The following is a 20,374-nucleotide window of genomic DNA, read 5'->3' as shown; positions in this document are numbered from 1 at the left end:
TTCTGTTTGGGCTACACTTAAATTATCTCCAATCTTAAAGGTAATCTTTAGAGTTACAGAGTTAGCTATAAATGCTCCCAATTTACAAACTGGAAACATGAGGTTCAGCAAGGTTAATATTTGCATTGTAAATATGCAAGGGCTTTTCAAAAACCCTTTTGTTATAAATTTCACTTAAAGATGAAACTCTCTGGACAACTGGCTTCAAAAGATATTATTATATCACTAATATACTGACCAGGGACATGCTGATGCCTAGAGCCAGGACGTGCTGGGTTCTGTGCACACGCTGGGTAGGAAAACTATCTTTCTTTGTTTTCTACTTTTTAGGGGCTGCACCTGCAGCCCAAAGTTCCTAGGCTAGAGGTCGAATCAGAGCTATAGCTGTTGGCCTATGCCACAGCCACAGCAACGTGGGATCCAAACTGCATCTGTGACCTACACCACAGCTCAAGGCAATGCCTGATCCTTAACCCAATGAGTGAGGCCAGGGATCGATCCTTCATAGATACTAGTCAGGTTCATAACCTACTGAGCCACAATAGGAACTCTCAGAACACTATCTATATGCTGCTTTATATAAGCTGTACTCCATAGAAAAGCTTTGCTACTACAGCATTACATGAAATTTTCACTGACAACTTCATCGTCTGTCTTCCCTTCCTTTTTTCTGCATACTTCACAGACGCCAGATACAGACACACAGAATAAGATAAATGTCCATTGACAGATGAATGGATTAAGAAGGTGTGGCACATATATTCAATAGAATACTATTCAGCCATTAAAATTGAAATAATGGCATTTACAGCAACATTGTTGCAACTATATTCTCATACTAAGTAAGTCAGAAAGAGGAAGAAAAAAAATATCTTATGATATCACTTATATGTGGAATCTAAAATGTGGCATGAATGAACCTATCTACAAAACAGAAACAGACCCACAGACATAGAGAAGAGACCTGTGGTTGCCAAGGGGTAGGAGGGAGGGAGCAGGATGGGCTGGGAGGTCTTAATAGATGTAAACTATTATATTTAGAATGGATAAGCAATGAGGTCCGACTGTATAGCTCAGGAAACTATATCCAATCTCCTTGATAGACCATTTGGAAAATAATATAAAAAAGAATATATACATATATATGTATGAACAAGTCATTTTGCTGTGCGGCATAAATTGGCACAACATTGTAAAGCAACTATACTTTAATTAAATAAATAGATAAACAAATTGTAAGTATGTCAGACAATGACATAAACTATCACTGTAACTTACAAATTAACTTCATTTCCCAGGACACATGAATCCCAGCTTAGCTTAAAGCATCTTCTTTTACTATATAAAATAAAGGCGAAGCATCCATCAGAACGCTGGTGGACATGTTTTTGTAATGAGCCAATATGTCCATTTATCCCTTTACTGTTTTAGCACATCTAGTCACATGCAGAAAACTTAATATTTTTTCTTGGGCAAGGAGCCAAATAAATATTTCTTTACTATAAATTTCTTTAAAAATTATGTAGAAGAGATTATCTGATGAGTGACACAATCCAATGCCTTTTATTTTTACCCAATGTACCTACGGATTAATTTCTCCTGCTAGGTTTCCAGTCAGACTCTAACTTAATCAGCCTCTTTCAGACATAGATGCTGGTATCTCTAATGTACAGACTGAGACTTACCAAAAACCACGCAAAATACCAATTTCATCATGACCTGGAAAGGCTTTGCTTTACACCCACCAGACAGCAATCCAGATAATGTCTCAGTTTGTGCCTCCACTTAGGGATTGCAGTATAAACCACAAGTCACTGGTCATACGTGGTGGCTTACCTGACTAGGTAAGGTCGCCCAGTGATAGACTGTTCAATTCAAACATGATTCACATGGCTTATGATTCCAGCTGCTGTGGCAGCTAAGGTTATCACTGACAAATTCACTATGAACACAAGTATATAAAGGCAGGTGAAAATATACATATATTTGTCTGTATACAACACATACACACACACACACATACACATACATACTCCATAACATTGCTCCTTAATGATATGATGTCGTAGGGACTTTTTTTTTTTAATTGTGAGGTTTTTGCTTATCTTTATCATACTGATTTTGGTTCTTCTTTCCATTTCACACAGCCCCTAACTTAAATGCATTTGAAATCTATTATGATGTTTGTGAGGCCAGGTTGGTGAAACAAATTGTTACGATGTTGGATCCACCAAGGTTTCTTTGGCTGAAAGAATGTCCTAAAAAGTCTCAAAAATCCAAGAAAAGAACGTTTTTTTCTTTAAATAATCAAGCCTCTTAGAGATTCTGTAGGGTTATGACATCAAAGCTGAGCCTTAACCAGTGAGGTTTAGGAACCATGGAACAAACAATAGGTTTTCATCCTGAAATTTTTGTTAACATAAAAGTTGTCAAGGTTTTTGGGGGTCAAAAACAATGGGCATTTGCTTCAGAAGATATCTAAGACAGAACTTTCCTCCCCTAAGAAGAGTTCACTCCATTAGGAAATTAGTTATGAGCTAGAAAGTCCCTAGTCTTCCTACACCCAAGGAAAACGCCTTCTTTTGTAATAAACAACCATCCTAGACATAAAAGTGGATGTTGTTTGTGCAATTTCAGTGAAGGTAAAGGGTAAAGAGAACAAGAAAGAATATGAGAGAGAAAGAGACAGAGAGACAGAGAGAGAAAGGAAAAGGAAGAATGGAACAAAAAGGAAAAAAGGAGATGGTGAGAAGAAGGGAGGCAGAGAGAAAGGAAGGAAGAAAGAAGACACTAATTTTAACTCCTTGCAATAAACCATCATCAAGATAGTATCGTGTGATATTTCCAGGGTTGTAATTCATCATCGTCTTAAAAGATTTTATTAACTACCTTACTTACCACTGGGTTTTGGTACTTAAAAAGAAAGAATTATCATCTTTATTCTTATTGGATACAGTCTTCCACTGCTTTTTTAAAAAAGACGGTACTTTCTCAGTCATTTCTCATCTTTCCCTTAAGATGAATTGAACTTCCCTTCAGGATTATGTCCCCTGGTATCATCATAGGATAATCTCCAAGGCATCCACAGCTGCTAGTGTGAGTACTGGAGCTCTCTTCGCTTTCAGAAAGCAAAGACAAATGACTGTTCTCAACCTCTGGATCTACATAGCTCTAAGAGACTAGTGCATTTTCACCAAAGAAAACACTTTCATCTAACTTCAAAGAGGTAAAATCAGTCAAATTCTGGGGAGATGTACTTTTTCTCCATCTTATTTTATTTTTTTTAATACACAATATTTTTTCTGTACTAACAAAAATATATCATGATTTCCTGCTGTCCATCCTACTGTTGGAAGTTTCTAATCAATGGCTGAGGGCTGCATGGAGGTCACAGAGAGGCCTTTTATTTAATACACAGAGGTATGCTTATTGCAAACTCTACCTTCATTTTGGAGGAAGGCATTTTCTTTGAAATAACACATTAGCTGTCTGAGATAAACCGAGTAACAGGGGGCACTTTTGCCAAGAAGATGTTAAAACCTTCACAGATTCAAAACGTTTTGTTTCAAAGCTTCCATAACATATCATAGCAAGCAAATAGGATGCCCTCATCCTGCAAATTAAGTATAAATTTTACTCTGTATAATTTGAATACATTTCTATAATTTTGCTTTGAAATTACTGGACACTGAATAACCCAATTAAGTCATGATGGGCTATGATTTCTAGATACTAATCATGTGCATTCAGGATTCCTTACAGAATAAGACAATCCAATCTAGAAATTGTTTTCAGGTGTAAAGGAACCGTTTTAATATTAAATTTAACGATTAATTAAATTGACCTAATGTCACATTTTGTACTGATCTAATTAAGTATTCAATAAATGTGAATGTGGTGGTATCTTTTGGAATTTTGGTACTTTTCTTTCTTTCTTTCCTTCTTTCTTTCTTTCTTTCTTTCTTTCTTTCTTTCTTTCTTTCTTTCTTTCCTTCTTTCTTTCCTTCTTTCTTTCTTTCTTTCCTTCTTTCTTTCTTTCTTTCCTTCTTTCCCTCTCCCTCCCCCTCTTCCTCCTTCTTTCTTCCGTTTTTTTTAAGGGCCACACACATGGTATATGGATATTCCCAGGCTAGGGGTCAACTCAGAGCTGCAGCTGCCAGCCTATACCACAGCCACAGCAACATGGGATCTGAGTTGTGTCTGCAACCTACATCACAACCAAATGCAACACTGGATCCCTGATCCACTGAGAGAGGCCAAGGATCCAACCCACATTCTCATGGATACTAGTCAGGTTTGTTTCTGCTGCACCACAATTGGAACTCCCATTTTTTTTTTAAATTTAATATCAAATACTTTTATAGATCCCTGAGAAATTCCTGGGCCTAGGCACTGTCACATGCAGAAAGATGAAACCAGTCCAATCATTGCTATGATCATTTTGTGACCATGGAGAAAGGAAAGCAGCAGGATGCAAAATCCTACCTGGGAGAAGACATGCTCTCTCTCTCCAGCCTGACAGGGGAGTATTCCTTTAAGGAAGCAGCTGAGACTTATGAGGCTCTGGATGACTCCCAGTATCCTGTAGTTATGGACCAAATCCTAGTGTTATCTGAAGGGTCAGACAGTAAAATCTACTGATGCTAGAGCATTTATTAATCCTTCTTGGGGATATTGGAATTCTGCTAAACATCTAAAACTTAAAGAAAAGTTAGATGGCAGCATGGCGGATACAATTTAGAATCCAGTGATGGACAAAGAGCATTAATGAATCCTTTGTACAGAGGAGAAAGAGAATCACATACATGTGGAGTTAGGAGTACCCATTGGATTCCTTCTGAATATCTAAGGGCTGGGATTTCCATTGCCTTCCTCTGTCATATGCAAAGAGTATATAAATCATATTGCTTACTATGTAAGAATGCCCTAGATACTGTAACGCATTAACTTCCTATATGACAACACAGCATAGTGTACATCAACAGCTTTTTTAATTTGACAGCCTCTTTTATTGAAACATATAATTTCTGAAATTCCCTTAAGATCTTCATCACGTTAGCTGAATATGAAAATATGCTCTTTTCAAAAAATACTTGCTTTCACATTAAAAAGGAATTAAAGTATATATGTATAAAGGAACATATTTTGTCAATTTAACAAGTAAATATATGTTTCTTAATTATCTTTAAAATCATGACATAAAAAAATCCATCTGCCAAGTTACACAGCAAAAGGCCTATGATTCATCGTGTTTGTTTGTTTTAGTTTTTAAACTAAGACTTGTGATTTGTATCAGGATCAAGTATATACTGCCATGGGGATAAAAATTTAACTTTATGTTACAGTGTCAAAATAAAATAAACAAAAAATAAAAGCAAACTCTTTGGTCCCTTGATATTAAGAATGAATAATGGCAAAATAATTTAACTATTTTAAAAATACATGACACTTTACTTCTAAATAACAAAGAAATGCCAAGCTTAAATTTTGTATATCACTCACCTTATTGATGTAAATGATAATCAAAACTGGACATAATATAATACTATTTCCTCTCAATACAATTGTTTTTGCAGTTTGTTTAAGAGCAAATATCTTGAGACAAAATGTGACCACATATTACAATTTTGTATGGACTTTGTGGAATACAAAATTTTAATATTTCAATAGACTTAGTCCTTAAAAATAAGCCTTGAACCATTGTCTTTTACAGACATAGATTAAGTAATATAGGTCTTGGAACAAGACCAATATCAATATAAGGCTATATGTGGGCAAGTCCACTGTGATAAGGGTCTTCAATCTGATCTCCAGTCATGGCCATATTTATTCATTCTACAGCAGAACTACTGGAGGGCTCCATGACCCTTTGGGGAGGTGGTGACAAGGTAAAAACTTTTTTCATAAAAATACTAAAGCATTATTTGTCTTTTTCAACTGTGTTGACAAATGCACCAAAAGTCCAAAAACTATGCTGGATAAATCTGCTACTACCTTAGCACATGAAAGCAAGAGTACCAAATGGTATTGATAACTACGTATTTTCCACTGCCACACAGACTTGAATATTTGGCATATATACTCCCAAAAATGAATGAAGTGAATTTATTGCTTTAAGGAAGACAACTGACAGTATTTGTTGACAATGGTAAATTTGAGTTTTCAAAAATGAAAATTTCAAAAAACATTTATTTGCCTTTATAAGCTTGACAGCATCCTAATACTTAAAGACTTCTTAGGAGATCAGTGGCGTTATTAATGTGCTGTATTGATTTTTATAACAAAATATGTCAACATATGGAAGATTTTGCATGACGTAGTGAACTGAAATTTTCTAAAAGTACAATGTTACAAATCATTTGGGGATAAAAATACACTTAAAGTCCAAGACAGATCATTGGATTCTAGTGTAACAAGGTGTAGAGTTTATTGATACGTAACTAACCCTACGAAACTGTTGAGTTTGGGAAAAGCATTAAAGAAGAATATCCAAAATTATATGAAAAGGCTATAAAATATTCCTCCCTTTTCACTATGTATCTGTATAAGGCCAGGGTCCCTTAAAACATTTTAACCAAAGGAACGTATCACAACAGATTGAATCCAAAGTAGATGATAATCTAGGTTCTTACTGCATTGGACATCAAAGAGATTTGCAAAAATTGTAAAACAATGTCAATGTTTGTTATATTTTGGAAAATACTGTTATTTTTCATGGAAAATATTATTTATGTCAACATATAATGGAGACAACTCAGATAAAGAAAAGTATATGGAGCCAAATACCTATGATTTTTTTCAGTCTGTTTTTGCTTTTTCAATGTGGAATTTCTGTTGTGGCTCAGCAGGTTGAGAACCTGACTAGTATCAATAAGGATGCAGGTTTGATCCTCAGCTCAGTGGGTTAAGGATCTGACGTTACCAAGAGCTGTGGTATGGCTTGGATCTGGTGTTGCTATGGTGTGGGTTGGCAGCTGCAGCTCCAATTCCACCCCTAGCTTGAGAACTTCCATATACCACAGATGCAGCCCTAAAAAGGGAAAAAAAAAGTATTTATTTTGCCAGCCATGGTCATTTGGAGCTGCAGGCTGTTTGCATTCCAGGAAATAAAGATTAGCCACTGAAGAATTTTTAAAAAATAAATAAGAAGAAGTTCCCATTGTGGCACAATGGACTTAAAATCCAACTGCAGCAGCTTGGATTGCTGTGGAAGAACAGGTTTGATCCCAGCCTGGTGCAGTGGGTTAAAGGATCCTGCATTGCCACAGCTGTGGCTCAGATTCCCTGGCCTGGGAACTTCCATATGCCAGGGGTGCAGCCATTAAAAAAAAAAAAAAATTAAAAACATAAAGGGTTCTGAGACTGAAGAGTTTAAGAGCTGTTGCTTTCAATAGACTCTGAGCCTCCCAAAGAGTCCTCTTAAAAAGGTAATATCTTATCCAATTAATTTTCCAGTGGAATAGTTAAAAAACAAAAATTGAAACAGAAAAAAATAGCATGTTGAAGCACAAGAAGCATGGGAAAATCATTTAAAACTCCAGAGGATTTGGGAATCAACCAGTTGTAAAATGCTGCCCTAGAAAAACCTCTAAAGAAATGTCTAAGAAAAGCTATTACCTGCCTGTGAGCCTGAGGGATGCCATTTAAATTCTCAGGGTACTTTTTCATCATTTGTAATGAGAAGCAATCTCCAAGAGTCGCTAATTCCTTGATGTTCATATGTGAAATCTGTTGGATTCATTGATATGACCTTAAAAACACTCTTGATTTATCATAAGTTAATTTACTAAGGTAACTGCTTTTACTCCTTCCTTCTGGTCATCTTTTTTATGCTTTAGTTAGTTAATTAGTTAGTTAGTTCATTCTCTGGGAGAGGCCCAGAAGAACTGAGTAACTTCTGTGCTTTGTTTTTTGTAATGACGTTGGTAGGATTATGTTTGACTCAAGTGTGCTATTTGCTAAAATTTTCTAAAATTGTTATTAAAAAATTTGGCAGTAAATGGCTAAGCATAATAAAAAATATTTTAAAATACAATTTAGGAGGCGCAATGGCCATCTATCATTTTCACCTGTCCAGAATTCACTTACTCTTTTTTCTGGAACAGTAGTTTGAATTGAATATCACCGCTGATTTCAGTTTCCATGGTTCCATACTAAGCACTGACTCCAGAAGTGGCCATGTGATTCAGGCCATCCTGAATCATTCTATTCTCTTCCCTTGGCTTCACTGATTGGCTCAGGTTGGACGTGTGACCCAAATTCGGCCAATGAAAGGTGCTTTTGTACTGCTGTGGGAGCTCTCCGGAAAGCACTTTCATGAGAGCTGCTACTAAGCTCTCATCACTAACTAGCTGAATAAGCATGGGCAATTTGCTAGACCTTGCTAAGTAAGTTTCCACTGTTCACAGGTAAAGTGAAAGAAATAAAAGTAGCTACTTTCTAAAATGATTATAGGAACTAAATAAGATAGTTAAGTATAGATTTCACCTCAGTGACAAGCATGTCATAAGACCTCAAGATTTTAGTTATTTTTGTTATTTAAAGGCAAATATCTTTCAGTTCCTCTGCTTATAATACAATGAGGTCTAAACAGCATCTTCACGATGGTGCACATGGCTTAGCTTACATAACCAGCCTCTCCTGCAGTCTTGCACCTGTCACACTGCATTAAATCTCTTAAAGTGCCATAATTTCTCTCACTCTAGGATTTTAATCATGCCACTCTGTGTAGTGCACTTGCTTCTTCTTCTTTCCTCCGATTCTCTTCTTTACTAAACTTTTTGTTTTTTGAGGACAGGAGTCATGTGAATTTCACTCCCCACTATATTTCCCCTAACATAACTAATCCCTGATAAAGACACTATTTATTGAATGAATTGTTTTAAATCATATTTTAAAGAAGGAAGCAAGTGTTAAAAAGTGAATTATTTGTATATTTCTCGTTAAAAAAACCTTTTCTTCCACTTCTTCATCTTTCCCAAAATTCCAGTACGAATTAAAATTAAAAAAAAAAAAAAATCAAGATGCGGGAAACTGCAATCTCTGTCTTGGACAAGAGATGGCAGTGCAAACACACGTTGATAGTCTGCTCTGCTTACAGGCTTTCAGCACTCTAGTTGTGCTAGCATAAATCAGATATACTCTTCTTTTCTGTATTGTTGTCTATGTCTTTTCACAGACTCAGAAAGGGAATTCTTTGCGGATACTGGTGGTGCGGGGGACCCACGGGGCCTTTCCAACTGCCAAGTGAGAGCAATGTCAGAGCCCACCCCTCACAGAGAGAGCAGAGGGTAGGGTCATATTTCCTTTTAGACAAGGAGCTGGCTGTCACAACTCAAGCCAGCAAATTGTCGTGATTCTCAAACCAGATTAATCTACTGAGAGACAAGTAAGATGAAGGTAGTGTCTGCATTATCTGAATTGTTGCCTAGTTATTTTTTTCCCCCCAAGGGAATCAAACAGAAAGTAGATGGAAATTCAGAATTTCTCTCACAAGAATGAAATCGCTATCAAGTTGTATTCTTTCCAGAAGCATTCAGGGTATCTGCAGAGTATACAGCATCATGGTCTATGCATGTATTTAGCAGAAATTAAGTTAAGGGACTGTGTGTGTGTGTAAACTCACACATGTAAGTATGTATAGAATATAATAATTTATCTGACTACAAATCAGATCACATGAGACCCAAGCTTACACACGCACACACACACACACACACCAGTTAATATCACCAAATTCTACTGCTCCCATAGATTTAACCAATCATCCTGCTGGAAAAAAAAAAAAGAAATGGGAAAAGGAATATTATAATTCAGACAAAACTCTACAAACCACTGGAGCACAGTCCAGTGTCCTTTCTTCCTGAATCAGGGTGAATGATGCTCTCTTACTGTAAAAACGCAAGCACTATCTTAAGCGAACAGAGGCTCCTTGAAGGCAGAGGTTATCTGTCATCCCCTCACAGGGTGCTGTTCAAAACAGGTGTTTCCACAAGCTTACTGGATGAGTAAATGGCCAAACTCAAGAAAGACAAGCATCCATAATGCTGCTATTTTATTAGGAGAAAAAAAACACACGTATGATATGGTTTCTCAGGTACTCAGGAATGAATTTTTAGATCTATCAAAACAATCAGTTATCAACAACTCTCAGTCATGAGAACAGAAGAATTTCATGGGCTAGGGAGCAGAGAGAACACTTCTTTGAATTTATGAGCCAGGTTATTTGGGACATTGCATTTATCTTCCTAATCCTGTCTCCCGTAGCTTAGCTGGCTTTGTAATCCTGATGCCTGAGTTTGAAATCTGAACGTGGCCTCCTGTCATTTTTAGGTAAGACTCAGGTCCTGAAGGCGGCCAGTGCAGCATCACCCTGGCGGGCTTCTCCTGGAACCCACTCTCCCACACACACCCTAGAGTCACAGGATCGTCATGCCTCCTGGGTCTTCTCCCTGGATTGTACCTGCTCCTAAATCACCTGCAGCATCAGTTCTCAAGTGATTAGGATGCTACACACCAACCTTAAGAGGAAGCGTAGTGTCATTTTCCTTGGAGGTTTTGTAGCTTGCAATTACATTTTTTTTTCAGCTGCACCCCCAGGAAATGGAAGTTTCCAGGCTAGGGGTCAAATTGGAGCTGCAGCTGCAGGCCTATGCAACACCAGCCATGGCAACACCAGAGCCAAGCTGCATCTGCAACCTATGCCATAGCTCACGGCAATGCCAGATCCTTAACCCACTGAGCGAGGCCAGGGATTGAATCTGAATCCTCATGGACACTGTGTCACATCCTTAACCCTGCTGAGCCACAATGGGAACTCCTGCAACTATATTTTTAATTTTTGTGATGAATAGCAATCTCCCCTACTGGCGCATGCTCAGTGCTTGATAACTTTGTATTGGAAAAAAACGGCAGCATGAATGTATGGATGAATAGATGAATGAATTATTGAGCATGAAGGTGGAAGTAGGGAAACTCAACCCAATTAAATTATGATAAGAGAGCTCTACTACAGGTCAGAAACATGAAATCCCTTTTTTCTTTTTGGTCTTTTAGGGCCACATCTGCAGCAAATGGAGGTTCCCAGACTAGTGGTCCAATCGGAACTGTGGCCACTGTCCTACCCCAGAGCCACAGCAATGCTGGACCCAAGCCATGTCTGCGACCTACACCACAGCTCACAGCAACTCCGGATCCCTAACCCACTGAGCAAGGCCAGGGATGGAACCCACATCCTCATGGATGCCAGTTGGGTCCCCTAACCACTGAGTCATGATGGGAACTCCTGAAATCCATTTCTTAATTTGAATCTACTACTTATCAATGAGCCTGGGCCATTTAATTGATTTCTTGTGAGCTGCAATCTAAATAATCAGATCATAACACCAACCTACAGCTGTATGGGTTTTTGTGAAGATCAAATGAAACAGCACTTATTTTAAAAGCTAACACATGGTATTTAAACTTAAAGGATTATTTTAAATGGGTGACAGATAATCAACAAGGGTGATACACTTAAATTCCATAATTCAGGCTAAATATACCTTGCAATAATCTTAAAGGAAATTTTGTAATTACATCAGATTCTGGGTTTTTTTTTTTTTTGGCTCTCTGAATCCATGGCATATGAAAGGTCCTAGGCCAGGGACAGAACCCAAGCTGCAGCTGTGACCTACACCACAGCTGTGGCAATACTAGATCCTTAACCCACTGTACCACAGCAGGGACTCCCTGGTTTGTCTGATTTTTTTTTTTTTTTTAACCTGTGGATTTATTTAACTATTAATTTGAACACAGAAGACCTCAAAATCCTTTGGCTCCTTCAAGTCACAGAAAGTCTTATTGAACTAATATTTTAAGTGCCTAGTTCCTTACATTAGTTATAATTTTGAACTTTATTTCAAGAAAGCCCTTCTCTCCTGGCCATTCAGGCCTGTTCCTGGCACACAGTCTCTCTCTTTGTCTGCCTCCAGGTTCTTAGCCCTGTACCCTCTGCTTGGTTCCTACCATGTCTGCCCCCAGGAGGGTGGATGTAGGAGGAAGGAGAGGTGAGGCGCTAGGAAAGGTCTTTTTGCCAGGCATTGGCATGGGCTGTGGTGTCTCACACTCTGGCATAGCAGGGAAGGACAGAGAGGTGAACACTCTTCTTGGTGTGCTTTCCTGAGTACCCTGAAGGCCACCTCTCACCAGAAGATCTGGATGTTGGCTCAGCGGTCCTCCTGTGGACGGACCTTGCCCTGTCCTGCAGAGTCCTTGCCACTCCGGGCAGTCACGTGACCGCGGCTATCCAAGGTTTTTCTCCATGGCCTCATCCGGTCCATGGGAAACACACCTTACTCACCTCTTCAACTTGTCATCAGTGGCTGGAGACTTACTTGCCAAGCAGTTATCTGCTCTGTGTCCCTAGGCTATCCAGCTAACCTCCTGTACTTCTTCTTCTTCTTTTTGAAATGGGGTCCCTTCAATGACTAGAAACAAATCACAAGATTGCAAGATTTCCATGTGGTCCCATGAAAGTCTCTCTCTCTTGATGTTTCATTGGGGAGTGTGTGGGGGGGGGCATTTCTCCCTTCTCATCCCTCCTCAATGAAAAATAGATGTTCACTTCTCTCTCTCTCTCTCTCTCACACACACACACACACACACACACACACACACAGGTTATTTCAAAGTCTCTCTCATAGCTGGTTTCTAGCCTCTCCACCTCTAACCCCTCTCCTAGGATAAAGAAGAGTTCAGTTAAGAACAATGATAGTCACTTTGAATACCTTCTTTCCAAGGTCTGTTTCTGTGCTCTGGCTTTTTGCCTTGGAACCTGAGAGGCATGACCCCCATCATTTCATAATTAGCTGGCCGAATTTTATACCCTGCTTGTTCATGTTCAAACCCCAGAAAGACACACGTTGCCCATTTAAAATGGTTAAGACCAAGTTCTCCTTTTCTGGTTGTTTCTTAAATCCATAACACCAGTATCAGGAGAAATGCAAATAAAACTATTTCTCTGGTGAACACAAATTCTAGCAGCCAGGAGTCCTAGTTTTCCGCAGAGAAATAAAAGCAAGGCAATTAGGGATATGCCTTACACCACTCTCCAAAGACTCTCCAAGGGAGAATTCTGTTATGTGTTTACTACTAGAATTCAGAAAAGGAGAGTTCAACTCTAGAGTGTGAAATTAGTGAGCAGAATCTAGCAACCGAGCTGGCCAGTATTCCCTGAGGAATAACCCAGTACCCAACTAGAACTAGGAAGGAGCAGATGCAGAGAACTGAGTTCTGGTGCCTGAGCCGATAGTAAAGAATGACAGCCTGGAGGATCATAGATGCAGAAAGCCCACAGCTGCCTGTGGCTGTTGTGGAGCCAAGCAGGAAGTTAGTCAATACCCCACAGCAAAGCCCGAATGACAGTGGGGACCTGAATTCTACCAGACTGGTTTGCACTTCCTATTGCATAATAAAAATGAATGTCACGGAACTCATAGTCTCCGTCAAGACACAGGCTCCTCACAGGAAACTATAACAGCCAAAAGCGATGCTTTGAGAAGTGGGGTGGTGGAGCAAAAGATGGGAGAGTGGGTTTTCACTTATTTCTTTGACTTTTTTTTCAATGAGAATACTGAACTCATATAATAATAATAATGGTAATAAATTATTTCCACTTAAGGGAAATCAACAAAACTGACACAATAGCTAAACTCATTGAGTTAAAATGACACTCACTTGGTTTTGTTCTTAGTCCATAGATCAGGTGGATGGTTCTTCTGGGCTGGACTGAGCTCACTCATGCACCCATGGTCAGCTGTGGGTCAGGTAGGTATCCCTGCTATTTCTTGCTGCACTTTCTAACATGTTTGGGGGTTGGCTGGCTAAAGGCTAAGGACTCTTGGCTTTCCTCCATATGTATCTTATTTTCCAACAGGCTAGCTCAAGTTTGTTTACATGGTGGAGTAGGGTTGGAAAAAGCAAGTGGAAGCATTCATGGCCTCTTGAGGCTAAGGCTCAGAACAGATACAAGGTCACTTCCATTGCATTTGATGGGTCAGTGGAAGATGCAAAGCCAAGCCAGATTTAGGGCATAGGAAAGAGACCTCACTTCTTGATAAGGAGCTATTAAAGCACTTTACAAAGAACACAGATACAGGAGGAGGAGAATGATTGGGAATTACTGGGACAACTACAGCATTCCAGAAGTCCCTGGCCACAGGAAAAATACAGAAGAGGGAGAAGAGGATAGGGTTTGGGAATTATGTTGCCATATTAAAATGTTTACTACTGATCAGGTTCTAAAAGTTTACCTTTTTCATCCACACTTCTGTGAGTGACCTGTAGAGAACACGCTATCCCCTCTTAACTGCCTGGTTTTTACTTGTCATGCTGGCACAAAATTTAATACCACTTTCTCCAAGAAGCCTGTCTGAATGACAGTGAATAAATCATATGATCGGGTCCAGCATGTCCCCCCATAACATTCATAAGAATCTGGTATTTTATTCTCCGTTTTCTCTGCTGGACCAGGAGCTCTGGGAGGGCGGGATCTGGTCTACCACATTTACCTTGTGCCCCTTGGACCCCCAGCACCTAGTTCCTGCATGACACAGAATAGATGCTCAATAAATTTTTGTTAAATAAACACAATGGAGGAGTTCCCGTCATGGCGCAATCGAAACGAATCTGACTAGGAACCATGAGGTTGCGGGTTCTACCCCTGGCCTGGCTCAGTGGATTAAGGATCTGGCGTTGCCATGTGCTGTGGTGTAGGTTGCAGATGCAGCTCCTATTTGACCCCTAGCCTGGGAACCTCAATATGCTGTGGGTGTGGCCCTAAAAAGACAAAAAGACCAAAAAAAAAAAAAAAACCCACAATGGGAATGAATATCTGAATTAAGAGATGAATGAGGAGTTCCCCAGCAGCCTTGCAGTTAAGAATCCAGCATGGCCACTGCTGTGGCTCAGGTTTGATCCCTGACCCAAGAACTTCTGCATGCTGTGGGTGCAGCCAGAAAAAAAACACAATAGATACATGTCAAGTTGGGTTTTTATTAAAGAAACCTGTACATCTACAGATGTTGATATTTTCTTGTTATTTGCATATCCTTGCTAACGTGGTTTTAAATCCCATTCGTTGTTACCAAGCAGAAAAGAAACACTGTGAGGGATGAAGATTACTTTTCCAGGAGTTCCCATTGTGGCTCAGCAGTTAACGAAACCAACTAGGATCCATGAGGATGCAGGTTCAATCCCTGGCCTTGCTCAGAGGGTTAAGGATCTGGCATTGCTGTGGGCTGTGGTGCAGATCAAAGACGTGGCTTGGATCCTATGTTGCTGCAGCTGTGGTGTAGGCAGGCAGCTGTGGCTCCGATTTGACCCCTCACCTGAGAACTTCTATATGCCACCAGTATGGCCCTAAAAAGCAAAAAAAAAAAAAAAAAAGTTTATTTTTTCATAGCTGTTATATAATGCAGTAACCAAGTTGTAAAGTCTACACCTGATACTTTCTCCAAACTTCATAAATGCAGACTTAAAAGAATCCAAAAATGCCTTTACACTGGCCTAAAATCTTTGTTGGAAAATGCAAATAAATGAAACATGGGCTGTTGCACTAGCCGTCATCCTGTAGCCAATTATACTCTGTGTAACTAAAGAAAACCTTATATTTGCAACGAGCCGAGCTTTCCAAAGGAAACATTCAGTATTCCTAGAAAAAGAAATCAGAGACCTTTCTAGTAAAATTGAATATGACCAGAATGAACAGTGGTCTACTAGCTGTCATAAGCCAGATTTGTACCAGACGTCCCTTTACATTTCTGTGTTTAATCCTCAAAATAACCTACACGGTGACAGTAAAGATAGAGAAACTGGAGCACAGTAGTGTTACATAATTTCCTCAAGTTATCTGCATCAAAATATTAATTTATTAACATTGTCATAAAGCATGATTTACTTGCACTTAAAAAAAGGAAAATTACATTGATTTATTATGCTTTGCCAGGAATTATTGTCACAAATATTCTTTCACAGTTCCCAGCCATGCTGCCCAATTCATCCTGCTTGTCTGTTTTTCATCCTCGATACTTGCGTGTGTGCATAGGATTCTTCCTGGATGGGGGTAGGCTTAGTGAGGGGCTGGATATGAATATTTTTGCGTTATGGGTGCCATGGGGTTTATTAGCAAATAGCCAGTCAATCCAGCGTTATCAAGTAAAATATGGTAAATATGTTTCAGAAATTCAAGTGGAAAATATCTTCCTTATATATCAACTGATAATAATCAGTTTTCAAAGATGACACTCTTGGGTTCAACTGCAGTTTCCTTTCCAAAATCTGCCGCTCCTTCTATGAAACAGCCCCCATTCTGCTAAACCTTCTTCTCAGGTATCCAGTCTTAGGCTTTTGGCTAACACCCTAACATCTGTATGATCTTTCCAAGCTTCAAAGACATGATTGGAATATGAATTAGAGTTGAATATGTCTTATAACCCTTCTTTTGGGGTACTGATGCTCTAAGTGCCACCCTGGAGGCAGAGCACTCACCTTCCCCCCAGAACAACCCATGACCTTTGTCCACTTCTCTCACTACCTTCTGTGTCTAAATTCTGCTCAAGGTCCAGCTCCAATGTCACTATGCAGAGGAAACTTATCTTCATTACCCAGACCAGTGATTTTCTCAGCTTTCCTATAAAGATCTGCAAAGGTATCCAGAAGCATACTAATGACAAGTATTTATTTACTATTCACCGTGTTCCAGACACCACGCTAAGTGTGTTAATATTTATTGCTTAATTTAATTCTCACCTTTAATGCACAGCACTATCTATGAGGCAGGTACCATTATCATCCATCTTTTGTGGGTGAAGCTCAACGAGGTGATGAAGCCCAATGCCATCACTAATAAAAAACAGAATCTGGATTTAAATCCAGATCTTCTGAATGCCCAAACCTCAGTGCCCAATGACTGTATTCTACTGTAAACATGCATTTATAATTAGTGTAAAAATCACCCTATCATTCTACAAATGTGAGAAAATGATATATTTCTTTGTTTTCTTCAAGTAAAATTAAATCCATATGTTGTCCACTTCTCTGCACTTGTGTGGACAGAACTCCTTTTGGGTAGGAATGGCTAACCCATGAGTGGTGGTGGAAAATGCTTCTCTTCAATGGATCCTGAAAAGGCCCAGCACTGTCCTGAAGATCAGAACATACGAGATGGCCCTTCTAGTCTTTAGCCCATACTGGCAAATTCAGGGGAGTCTGTTTTCCAAGCATAAATACTCCTGGGGAGTAAAAAATGCCATATTCTGGAGTTTGGTACCATAATGCATAAGGTCCAGACTTGCTGGAAACTTCTTGCAAACTTTACCCAAAATGCCCTCCTTCCCCATCAGAGACTGTGCCACTTTGCCAGGATGCTGAGAAAGGATTAGGCCATGGGTCCTTACTATTCATGGAATGCCAGCCTCTCTTCCTCTTCCAGAGATGAGGAATTCTCCCACTTTCTTGACTATCACAACCTATGTGCCTCTCTCTAATCCATCCTCTTATTCTTAGCATAGCTTTCTCAAGGAGCTGCAGTTTCTGGGAAATAAAAAGCCAGGAGGGCAGGATGTTTATTGGCATCTGCTGCTCCTGCTGTAACCCAGCCTCTCTATGCTTCAGGGTCAAGTGCATGCCTCCAGTAAATGGTTTTACAAGCCAGCAAGTGCAGACTGACATCCTTTATGTCTTGCCCATCAGAGCAAGCAATTATTTGAGTCAATGTTTTTTATGAAAATTGAGCTCTCTTTAAAAATTGAGAGATTTCATGTTAGAGTAATTAAATCTGGGAATTCGGGTTGAGCATTTCTCATGGCAAGCATCAATTGATGCTAAATAGTGTCTGACCCCTTGAGATGCTGCTTTGCAGATCAGCTTCATTTCCATCATTCCATTCCGATGTTCATCAGTTTGCAATAGATTTTCTTTCCTCATATTTATGCTTCTAACAAGTGTGGAAATATATAACTTAGACCAAAAGTTTCAGGGAAAATATTGTCCTCAGTGGGAGCAAAGGACATTCCCAGGTATGTCATGTGCAAGCAAAACATGTCAGCTTTGAAGGAGGCACCACTTCTGACTCACTTTGTCACCGAGCATCTCAGTTTGCACCCATGATGGACCTTCTTAGAAGAGCAGAAATACATAAGGTTGAACACAGAGACACTAAGGGCTTTTTAAGACGGTTTCAGTCATAGCATTCAGCGAAGGACTTCTGGTTTGCTTCTAAAATTTCTTTTACATTCAGACTGGCCTGGCAAGGCCAAGTCAGGTGAGGTTTGTGTCCGTCTTTGTTCACCTTCTTCATCCCATGTGGAAAGTTCTCTCTATACATTTCTACTGAGTTAATAACTGTAATACATGAGTTTAAAAAAGATCTGATGTAATCCTGGCTTAAGACTCAATATCTCCCATTAAACCCTCCGTCCTTCTTCTAGGAGGTCCTCATTTTTTTGTTCCTTGGATGATTTTTAAACATATAGTAGAAAGTAGATAACAATAAAAATAATACATTTAATTATAATCTAATTCATTTATGTTCAATAGTTTTATGTCATAAAGAAGCATAGTAAGATCTTTGAGTGGCAGAGACCACATTTTATGTTTTAATACCCTATAGTGTGCGTGTGTGTGTGTGTGTGTGTGTGTGTGTGTGTGTGTGTGTGTGTGTTTGTCCCCCAGAAATTGTAACAGCTGGATACAACTGCTTGGAAACTATTTTTTGATTGACTTAGAGATGGAAATATAAATTTTTTTAATACCATATTTACTTGTATACTTTCTACTTTTTCCCATTATTTTCACGAGCATTTGGGTCCCAGTTCTCTAATGCCTTCAAGAATCACCCCCTGGGGAATCTCCGATATCCTAAACAACAGTGACTTTAATAAAGTACCACGGCCACCACTGGCACTGTTAATTAGGACTGAGATCTCCTGACACGCTCCCCTGCTTTCCTTCAGTATTTCCTCCATGCCTCAAAAGAGCTGTTAAGAACAACCATCTCAAGTGGCTCAACTACTTTTGTTAAAGCAAATAGTCTGTGACTAGCAGCCATTTGTGTGTGTGTGTGTGTGCGTATGTTTGTGTGTGTGTCAGCGAGAGAGAGAGAGAGAGAGAAAGAACCAAAGGCAGAAAGTTATCTGTTAAAGGGTGGAAATAGTGAAATCTTCTCTCTGGAAGGTTAGGCGTGGAGTTGAGTACTTCCCTGGTCAGGGAGGATGATCAGTCACAGTTTTAGTGCAGTGTAGGTAAGGGATTCATAGGTTCAGCGGCCTCGTGCCAAGGAGCCAATCATGAAGAGGAGGTGTGAAGAGAAGAATGATAAGGAGTAAACACAGACTCACTCTCTTCTGCTTCTAAACAGCAAGTCCAAAATGCTCTGTTCACATAGTCATTTGCCTGTTCTGAATGAAGGCCATTTCTCTGTGAGTTACTCTTTAGGGAATGAACCACCTGTGTAGAACCCCAAAGGTGAGGGAATTTCATAGGGGAACTAGGACACTTTCTAGTATAGAACTGGCTCATTTTGGGTTCTTTCTTTTTAGAAAAAATTAGACTACCACCATAAATGTTTCTTTTTCTCCTTTTCCCCTCAACATTGGTGTAGAGGTCGGCTTGATAGATACAATTACAGTGATCTATTTGGGAGGCGTGAACTTCTTAAAGTTCAAGCACTTTTAATGCTCTTCTGAGTGTTCCCACCAACATGTCCCTTTCTCATAAGAAGCTCTAACTGGCACTGACATTGTATCTATGTCTCTACATTTGCCCCTGCATTCCATGTCTGTTTTCATATGGATACAAAAATGATTTATCAAGGTTGTAACAAAAATCTTGTCTTTTTCCACCTTAATTTACCTCCTTCATAGTCTAAGATGGAGACTGTGAGGAACTAAAGATATTTGTGCTATTTCTTCTGGTCATTAGACAATTTACTGCTTTACAAATAGACCTTATAGACTCAGAAGTACAGATTTTAGATGACATAAGCCAAAAGAGAGGCTTCAGGAGTTTGCAGTGGAGAAAAAAAAATGAAAGTATGTTATAAATTCTGTTTACATTCTGAATTTCTTAGAAGAATCATGTCAAAGTGTCAAAGATGCATTACAGTTTACCCATTTTTATGCAACATACTAAGCACTCTCAGTAAAATTTCGGTTGTGGGTATCAGATTGTTTTGTTTCCATTTATTTCACAGATTCTTCTTCCTCTGTCCACACTTTGAAATGTTTGGTCTCCCCAGGGTCCAAACTCAGTTTCCCTTTTCATCTCAGTTTCTTGTTTCTCCTAGTTTAGAATTATCCAGTCTTAGGGTACCAACCATGCCAAGGGGCTCTAGTCT

At 39.2% G+C, this 20,374-nt stretch overlaps 1 protein-coding gene across 1 annotated transcript in view; it reads right to left on the bottom strand.

The window, feature by feature from the left end:
- NYAP2 (neuronal tyrosine-phosphorylated phosphoinositide-3-kinase adaptor 2) overlaps nucleotides 1-20,374 on the bottom strand; it is a 246,569-nt gene that overhangs the window by 45,503 nt on the left and 180,692 nt on the right. The gene's annotated exons all lie outside the window — the stretch shown is intronic.

The sequence above is a fragment of the Phacochoerus africanus genome, chromosome 3 (assembly GCF_016906955.1).
Source record: "Phacochoerus africanus isolate WHEZ1 chromosome 3, ROS_Pafr_v1, whole genome shotgun sequence".
Lineage (NCBI taxonomy): Eukaryota > Metazoa > Chordata > Mammalia > Artiodactyla > Suidae > Phacochoerus > Phacochoerus africanus.
Note: the sequence above shows the minus strand (reverse complement) of the source record. Positions and strands in the feature narration are given on the sequence as shown.